The sequence below is a fragment of the Pristiophorus japonicus genome, chromosome 23 (assembly GCF_044704955.1).
Source record: "Pristiophorus japonicus isolate sPriJap1 chromosome 23, sPriJap1.hap1, whole genome shotgun sequence".
Taxonomy (NCBI): Eukaryota; Metazoa; Chordata; class Chondrichthyes; family Pristiophoridae; genus Pristiophorus; species Pristiophorus japonicus.
The window spans coordinates 28,201,407-28,210,843 of record NC_091999.1 but is presented as its reverse complement, the minus strand read 5'-3'; the positions used below and the strand labels follow the sequence as shown (position 1 = coordinate 28,210,843).

The following is a 9,437-nucleotide window of genomic DNA, read 5'->3' as shown; positions in this document are numbered from 1 at the left end:
TGCACTGGGACTGGGGTAAGGCACTTCATCTGATGAAGGGTTGCAGTAGGACGGTGGTAACGCACCTCAACTGTGGGAGGGATACACTGGGACTGGAACAATGCACTTCAACTGGGGGAAGCATGCGCTGGAACTGTGGGAAGGCACTACGGCTGGGGAAGGCATATACTGGGACTGGGGTAAGGCACTTCAACTGGGGGAGGGATAAACTGGCACTGGGGTAAGGCACTTCAACTGGGAGAGGCATACACTGGGACTGGAGTAAGAAACATCGGCTGGGGAGCGATAAACTGTGACTAGTGGAAAGGCACTTCAACTGTGGGTGGGATACACTAGCTCTGGAATAAGGCACTTCAACTGCGGGCGGCTTACACCGGGACTGGGTTAAGGCACTTCAGCTGGGGAAGGATATCCTGGGACTGGGGTTAGGCTCTACGGCTGAAGGACGCATATACTGGGACTGGGGTAAGGCACTCCAACTGGGGCAGGCATACACTGGACCGGGGTAAGGCACTTCAACTGAGGGAGGCATATACTGGGACTGGAGTAAGAAACTTTGGCTGGGGAGCGATACACTGTGACTGGAGGAAAGGCAATTCAACTGTGGGAGGGATACACTGGCACTGGGGTAAGGCACTTCAACTGGGGCAGGGATACACTGGACCGGGGGAAAGCACTTCAACTGGGGCAGGGATACACTGGACCGGGGTAAGGCACTTCAACTGAGGAAGGGATAAACTGGCACAGGGATAAGGCACTTCAACTGGGGGATGCTAACACTTGGACTGGAGTAAGACACTTCAACTGGTGAAGGCATATACTGGGACTGGAGTAAGAAATTTTGGCTGGGGAGCGATTCACTGTGACTGGAGGAAAGGCACTTCAACTGTGGGAGGGATACACTGGGTCTGGAATAAGGCACTTCAACTGCGGGAGGCTTACACCGGGACTGGGCTAAGGCACTTCAGCTGGGGAGGGATACCGTGGGACTGGGTTAAGGCACTACGGATGGGGGACGCATATACTGGGACTGGGGTAAGGCACTTCAACTGGGGCAGGGATACACTGGACCGGGGTAAGGCACTTCAACTGAGGGAGGGATACACTGGCACTGGGGTAAGGCACTTCAACTGGGGGATGCTAACACTGGGACTGGAGTAAGACACTTCAACTGATGGAGGGATACACTGGATCTGGGGTAAGGCAGTTCAACTGGGGGAGGGATGCCCTGGCACTGAAGGAAAGGCACTTCAACTGTGGGAGGGGTACAGTGGCTCCTGAATAAGGCACTTCAACTGCGGGAGGCTTACACCGGGACTGGGCTCAGGCACTTCAGCTGCGGAGGGATACCCTGGGACTGGGGTAAGGCACTATGGCTGGGGGACGCATATACTCGGACTGTGGTAAGGCACTTCAACTGGGGCAGGGATACACTGGACCGGGGTAAGGCACTTCAACTGGGGGAGGGATTCCCTGGGACTGGAGGAAAGGCACTTCAACTGAGGGAGGGCTACACTGGGTGTGGAATAAGACACTTCAAATGGGGGAGGCATAAACTGGGACTGGGCTAAGGGCACTTCAACTGGGGGAGGGATACACTGGGATTGGGGTAAGGCACTACGGTTGGGGTTGGCATGCACTGGGACTAGGGTAAGGCACATCGGCTGGTGGAGAATATACAGGGACTGGGGTAGGGTACTTCGGTTGGGGGAGGCTTGCACTGGGATGTGGGTAAGGCATTTCGGCTGGGCAAGGCATGCACTGCGACTGGGGTAAAATACATTGGCTGGAGGTGGCATGCACTCATACTGTGGCAAGGCACTTCGGCTGGGGGAGGCATGCACTGGGACTGGGGTAAGGCACTTTGGTTGGGGGAGGTGTGCACTTGGACTGGGTAAGGCACTTTGGCTGGGATAGGCATAAACTGCGACTGGTTTAAGGCACCTTGGTTGGTGGAGGCATATACTGGGACTGGGACAAGGCATTTTGGCTGGGAGAGGCATGCACTGGCACGGGTGTAAGGGACTTCGGCTGGCAGAGGTGTGCACTCGGACTGGAGTAAGGCACTTCAACTGGTGGAGGCATACACTTGGACTGCGGTTAGGCATTTCAACTGGGAGGGGCATGCATTGGGACTGGGGTAAGGCACTTCATCTGGGGAGGGATACACTGAGATGGGGTAAGCACTTTGGCTGGGGGACGCATATACTGGGACTGGGGAGGGTACTTTGGCTGACGGAGGCATGCATTTGCACTGAGAAACGCTACTTCGGCTGGGGGAGGCATATATTGTGACTTGGGTAAAGCACTTCGGCTGGGAGAAACATGCACTGGGACTACGATAATGCACTTCAACTGGTGGAGGGATACACTGGGACTGTGGTAAGGCACTTCAACTGGGGGATGCTAACACTGGGACTGGGCTAAGGCACTTCAACTGGTGGAGGCATGCACTGGGACTGGGGTAAGGCACTTCAACTGAGGGAGGGATAAACTGGTACTGGGGTAAGGTACGTCAGCTGGGGGAGGCATTCACTTGGACTGCGTTAAGGCACTTCGGCTGGGGGAGGCATGCACTGTGACTGGGATAAGGCACTTCGGTTGGCGGAGGCATGCACTGTGACTGGGATAAGGCACTTCGGCTGGGGGAGGCATATGTTGTGACTGGGGTAAGACACTTCAGCTGGGGGAGGCATGCACTCTAACTGGGGTAAGACACTTCGGCTGGGGGAGGCATGCAGTGGGACTGGGGTGAGGCACTTCGGCTGGGGGAGGCCTGTACTGGGACTGGGGTCAGGCACTTCAGCTGGCGGAGGCCTACACTGGGAATGGGGTCAGGCACTTCTGCTGGGGGAGGCACATACTGTGACTTGGGTAAGGCACCACAGCTGGGAGAGGCATGCAATTGAACTTTGGTAAGGCGCTTCGGCTTGGGGACGCATGTACTGGGACTGGGTTAAGGCTCTTCGGCTGGGGTAGGCATATACTGAGACTGGGGTAAGGCACTTCGGCTGGGGGAGGCATATACTGGGTCTGGGGTAAGGCACTTAACTGGGGCAGGGATACACTGGACTGGGGTAAGGTGCTTCAACTGAGGGAGGTATACACTGGCACTGGGGCAAGCCAATTCAACTGGGGGATGCTAACACTGGCACAGGGATAAGGCACTTTGGCAGGGGGAGGCATGCACTGGGACTAGGGTAAGGCACTTTGGCTGGGGAAGGCATATACTGGGATTAGGGTAAGGCACTTCGGCTCGGGGAGGCATGTACTGGGACTGGGTTAAGGCACGTTAGCTGGGAGAGGCATATACGGGACCGGGGAGTATGTGTCTTCGGTTGGGGGAGGCTTGCACTGGGACCGAGGTAAGGCACTTTTGCTGGGGGATGTTTATACTGGTACTGGGGTAAGGCACTTCGGCAGTGGGAGCATGTACTGGGACTGTAGTAAGACAATTCGGATGAGGGAGAAATGCAATGGGACTGGATTCAGCCACTTCGGCTGGGGGAGGCATGCACTCTAACTGGGGAAAGGCACTTCGGCTGTGGGAGGCATGAACTGGGACTGGCGTAAGGCACTTCGAGTGGGAGAGGCCTGCACTGGGACTGGGGTAAGGCACTTCGGCTGGGGGAGTCATGGACTGGGACTGGGGTAACGCACTTCGAGTGGGGGATGCCTGCACTGGAACTGGGGTAAGGCACTTTTCCTGGGGGAGGCATATACTGGGACAGTGCTAAGACACTTCGGCGGGGTGAGAAATGCAATGGGACTAGGGATGGGCACTTCGGCTGTGGGAGGCCTACACTGGGACTTGGGTAAGGCACGTCGGCTGGAGGAGGCATGCACTGGAACTGGGGTAAGGCACTACAGCTGGGGGAGGGTTGCACTGGGACTGGGGTACGGCACTTCGGCTGGGGGAGGCATGCACTCTGACTGGGGTAAGGCACTACAGCTGGGGGAGGGTTGCACTAGAACTGGGGAAGGCACTTCAGCTGGAGGAGGCATGCCCTGGGACTGGGGTAAGGCACTACAGCTGGGGGAGGGTTGCACTGGGACTGGGGTACGGCACCTCGGCTGGGGGAGGCATGCACTCTGACTGGGGTAAGGCACTTTGGCTGGGGAGGCATGCACTGCGACTGGGGTACGGCACTTCGGCTGGGGGAGGCATTTACTAGGACTGAGTTAAGCCACTTCGGCTGGGGGAGGCTTATACTGGTACTGGGGTAAGGCACTTTGGCTGTGGGAGGCATATACTTGGACGGTGGTAAGACACTTTGGCGGGAGGAGAAATGCAATGGGACTAGTGTCAGGCACTTCTGCTGGGTGAGGCATGCACTGGGACTGGCGTAAGGCATTCCGCTGGGGGAGGCATATCTTGGGACTGAGGTAAAGCACTTTGACTAGGGGAGGCATGTACTGGAACTAGGGTAATGCACTTTGACCAAGGGAGGCATGCACTGGGACTGGGGTAAAGCACTTTGGCTGGGGGAGGCATGCATTGGGATGGAGGCAAGGTACTTTGGCTGTCCCTTGCTATCTTTTGGGGAGCTCGGTCCTCTGTCGCTTCAGGAAGTCAAAGTGGATCAAGTTACAATTTGCAAAGTCAGTGAGACCTTGGGATGGGCGGTTCCAGTTACACATTCCAGTGAAATCTCAGGGTGTGGCTTATCCTCCAAGGGACCAATCATAGACAAAGTGTGCGGCGTGGCGGCCATTTTGGCAGTACAAATAAGCGCGTTCTTTATTAACCCGCTCCCTCCCTCCGCCCATCTCTCACCTGCTGAATCACCCACTGTGCATGCTCAGCTCACACTGCCTGGCTGATTGACGGCAGCTCCTGATCAATAGGGAGAGTGGGGGCGGGGCTGGAGGACCAGGCAGGCGGTTGATCCTCCAACCAATCACAGTGTGCGAGAGGTGAGGCTTGCAGCCCCCAGTGGGCGGGGCTGGGTCTGGATCTCGCTCATTGGCTGAAACTCTGCCCCATTGTTAAAGCTGATGTCCCTCAAACTCCAGGAGGAAACGGGACATTTCTGTTGTGGCTTTAAACAGATGGAACTCTGTGAGGTGGAGGAAACATTGCTACATTTGGTTGTGACATGGATTCATTCAGGCCAGACAGCGGGGATTATTTCTGGAAATAACACAGTGTAGTTGTTTCTGTTGAAACAGATGAAACCCTGTCGTTGTGGAACAACCACACTTCTCGTGTCCTGGTCAATCACGTGTGCAACAAGTGTCATCATGGAAGTAAAGGATGGTATCAAATTGGAAAAAATGGCAGATAATGTTGTGAAGGACAGTGGAAGGCCAGAGGATTGGAAATTTTTAGAAACCTGCAAAGGATGACGAAAAAATGAAAAAGATAGAGAAGATAGCAGATGAGAACAAACTAGCAAGAAATATAAAAACAGACAGTAAGAGCTTCTACAGGGATATAAAAAGGAAACAATTATCGAAAGTAAACATTGCTCGCTTAGAGGATGACATTGGAGAATTGCTAATGGGAAACACGGAAATACCAGAGATTTTGAACGAATATTTTGTATTAGGCTTCACGGTAGAGGACACTAAAAACATCCCAACAGTTGCTAACCAAGGAGCTATTGCGGAGGGGGAGTTGGGGTGGATGACTTAAAACAATCACTATCCCTACAGATAAAGTGCTAATCAAACTAATGTGACTAAAGGTGGACAAGTCCTCTGGACCTGATGGCATGCATCCTCAGGTCTTAAAATAATTAGTTGCAGAGATAGTGCATGCATTGGTTGTAATCCACCAAAATTCCCTGAATTCTGGAGAGGTCCCAGTGGACTGGAAAACTGCAAATGTAACATGCCTATTCAAGTAAGGAGGGAGACAGAGAGCAGGAAACTATACATCAGTTAGCCTACCATCTGTCAGTGGGAAAATACTCGAGTTCATCATTTAGGAAGTACTAGCAGGACATTTAGAAAACCATACTGCAGTTAGGCAGAGTTAGCATGGTTTTATGAAAGGGAAATCATGTTTGACAAATTTGCTGTAGTTGTTTAAGGATGTAACGAGCAGAGTGGAAAAGGGAGAATCACTTGATGTTGTATATTTTGATTTCCAGAAAGCATTCAATAAGGTGCCACACAAAATATTACTGCACATGCTAAGAGCTCACTGGGATGTGTGTAATATATCAGCATGGATAGAGGATTGTTGAACTAACAGAAAACAGAGAGTCCGGATAAATGGGTCATTTTCAGGTTGGCAAACAGTAACTAGTGGGGTGCCGCAGAGTTAAGTACTGGGGCCTCAACTAATTACAATTTATATTAATGACTTGGATGAAGGGACCGAGTGTAACATAGCCAAATTTTCCGATGGTACAAAGGTAGGTGGGAAAGCAAGTTGTGAGGAGGACGCAAAGAATCTACAAAGCGATATAGATAGGTTCAATGAGTGGGCAAAAATCTGGCAGGTGGACTATAATGTGGTAAAATATCAGGTGATTTCCTTTGGTAGGAAAAAAAAAGCAAATTATTATTTAGATGTGGACGATTATAAAATGCTGTTATCCAGAGAGATCTGGGGATTCTTGTACATGAAACTCAAAATGTTTGCATGCAGGTACAGCAATAAACAGGAAGGCAAACTGAATGCTGGCCTTTATTGTAAAGGGGATGGAGTCTAAAAGTAGGGAAGTCCTGCTACAACTGTAAGACCACACCTGGGCTACTGTGCACAGTTTTGGTCTGGACTTGTCTCCATTCTCGTGCCGAGAGGATTGATACACCCAGATGGGAACAACAACATTTGGGTACACTGATTCCCCACCAATTCCCATTCCCCTTCTTTCTGGTGGAAATGGAGGGGCCACTGTGTGTCATGAGCAAGGCATTAAGAATTGTCAGCAAGCTCTTTCCAATTGGAGATTTTATTCAGTGGAAACTTTCACATACTATTGTAGATTTTGTACCAAAGATCAAGTTAGGGTTAAATTAAAAGTTCATAATTTTATTGCAAAGTAAATTTCTGTTGAGAATTGCTGAATTAAGGGGAAAGATAACCCACAATGTTTCTTAAATGGACACTGCAGGCCCGAGAACACAATCAGCAATATATCCAGAATATTAAAGTCCAGCCCAGTTACAGGGTTATTAACATCAACAGAGACAAACCACAACTGTCAGAATGAACATGGTTCAGTCGGGATGTGATTAACAGCCTCAATAAGAGCAGAATCCAACTCCTGCAGTCACTTGTGAACTCGCTGGTGTTTCAGCAGCTGGGATGCTTGAGTGAATCCCGTCCCGCACTCCGAACAGGTGAACGGCCTCTCCCCAGTGTGTACTCGCTGGTGTCTGAGCAGGTTGGATGACTGATTGAATCCCTTCCCACACTCCGAGCAGGTGAATGGCCTCTCCCCTGTGTGAACTCGCTGGTGTGTCAGCAGGTTGGGGGAACAAGTGAATCCCTTCCCACACTCATAGCAGGTGAACGGCCTCTCCTCAGTGTGAAATTGCTGGTGTGCCAGCAAGTTGGATGAACAAGTGAAGCCCTTCCCACACTCCGAGCAGGTGAACGGCCTCTCCTCAGTGTGTACTCGCTGGTGTGACTGCAGGTGGGATGACTGAGTGAATCCCTTCCCACACGCAGAGCAAGTGAACGGCCTCTCCCCAGTGTGAACTCGCTGGTGTGTCAGCAGGATGGATGGCCGAGTGAATCCCTTCCCACACTCAGAGCAGGAGAACGGCCTCTCCCCAGTGTGAACTCATGGTGTGTCAGCAGGTTGGATGAAAAAGTGAACCCCTTCCCACATTCACAGCAGGTGAACGGCCTCTCCCCAGTGTGAACTCGCTGGTGTGCCAGCAGGTTGGATGAACAAGTGAATCTCTTCCCACACTCCGAGCAGGTGAACGGCCTCTCCCCAGTGTGAACTCGCTGTTGTTTCAGCAGGTCGGATGACTGAGTGAATCGCTTCCCACACTCACAGCAGGTGAACGGTCTCTCCCCAGTGTGACTGTGTTGATGAATTTCCAGGACAGATGGTGATCTGAATCCCTTTCCACAGTCCCCACATTTCCACGGTTTCTCCATGGTGCGGGTATCCTTGTGACTCTCCAGGTTGGACGATCAGTTGAAGCCTCGCCCACACACACAACACGTTTACAGTTTCTCCTCGCTGTGAATGGTGCGATGTTTCTTCAGGCTGTGTAACTGGTTAAAGCTCTTTCCACAGGCAGTGCACTGGAATACTCACTCGGGTATGTGTGTCTCGGTGCTTTTCCAGTCACACAGATATTTGAAATCTTTTCGCACAGACAGAACACCAAACATTTCTCCTTCCACTTTCAAAGGCCGATGATATTCGGGTCCTGATGAATCGATTGACTCCATCAGATCTTGACACGATGTTTGTTTGGGTTTCCTGTCTGAAAATCTCCCCTTCTAATACGCTGTAAAAGGAGATAACAAAACTCATCACTGTCGGTACAAGACACAAATTCAGGATATACACATCTAGTTTCCATTGAACAATTCTTTCCTCTCTTTTTCTTCCAAAGCTGTAAATCCCTGTCCCACACATTGTCCTTCCTGCAGCACTGAAATCCAAATCAACACACATTTCTAGCCTGTTTCTCCTCCACTCCCAGTTTTCACCACCAATTCTGGTTGGGTTCAGTTCTACACTCACAGGTTCCCGTCCCTCTCCTCCCCTGAACGTTCTGACTGTGGCTGGGTTCAGGTCGACACTCACTGGTTCCCCACTTCCCCAGAAGATGCTGAGTCTGGCTGTGTTCAGTTCCGCACTCACTGGTTCCCCTACCTCTGCTCCCCTGATGGGGCGGTCTCTGGCTGGGGTTATTTCTGCAATCACTGGGTCCTCTCCGTCCCTCCCCTCTTTCCCCACCACTGAAGATGCTGACTCTGCATGGGTTTAGTTCTACAGTCACTGGTTCCCCTCCCCTGAAGGTACTGACTCTGGCTGGGTTCAGTTCCAGATTCACTGGTTCCCCTCACCTGAAGGTGCTGACTCTGGCTGGGTTCAGTTCTAGACTCACTGGTTCCCCTCCCCTGAAGTTGCTGACTCTGGCTGGGTTCAGTTCTACACTCACTGGTTCCCATCCCCTGAAGGTACTGACTTTGATTGGGTTCAGTTCTACACTCACTGGTTCCCCTCCCCTGAAGGTGTTGACTCTGGCTGGGTTCAGTGCCAGACACTGACATCATTCACTTTGTTCCTGCACCAAGATGGCCACGCATGCGCTGTGCTGCTCAGTGAATCAAATTGGCGGCGTGAACATGTCTTCCTGCACCAAGATGGCCACCGTTAGCCTGGGCCTGTGACCGGGAGAAAACCCCAAAGCTGCAACCGCCGACATTCCTGTTATTATTCCGGGCTTGCGGCGAGCACCGATTGTTTATGAAGCCTCCCCAGCTCCCCGCTGGTCCATTATTCTGC

General features: G+C 52.0%; 1 pseudogene; it reads right to left on the bottom strand.

Annotated features, from left to right (window-relative positions):
- Positions 1–7,229: 7,229 nt before the first annotated feature.
- LOC139235457 (histone-lysine N-methyltransferase PRDM9-like) lies at positions 7,230–8,215 on the bottom strand (annotated as a pseudogene).
- Between the last annotated feature and the right edge of the window lie 1,222 nt (positions 8,216–9,437).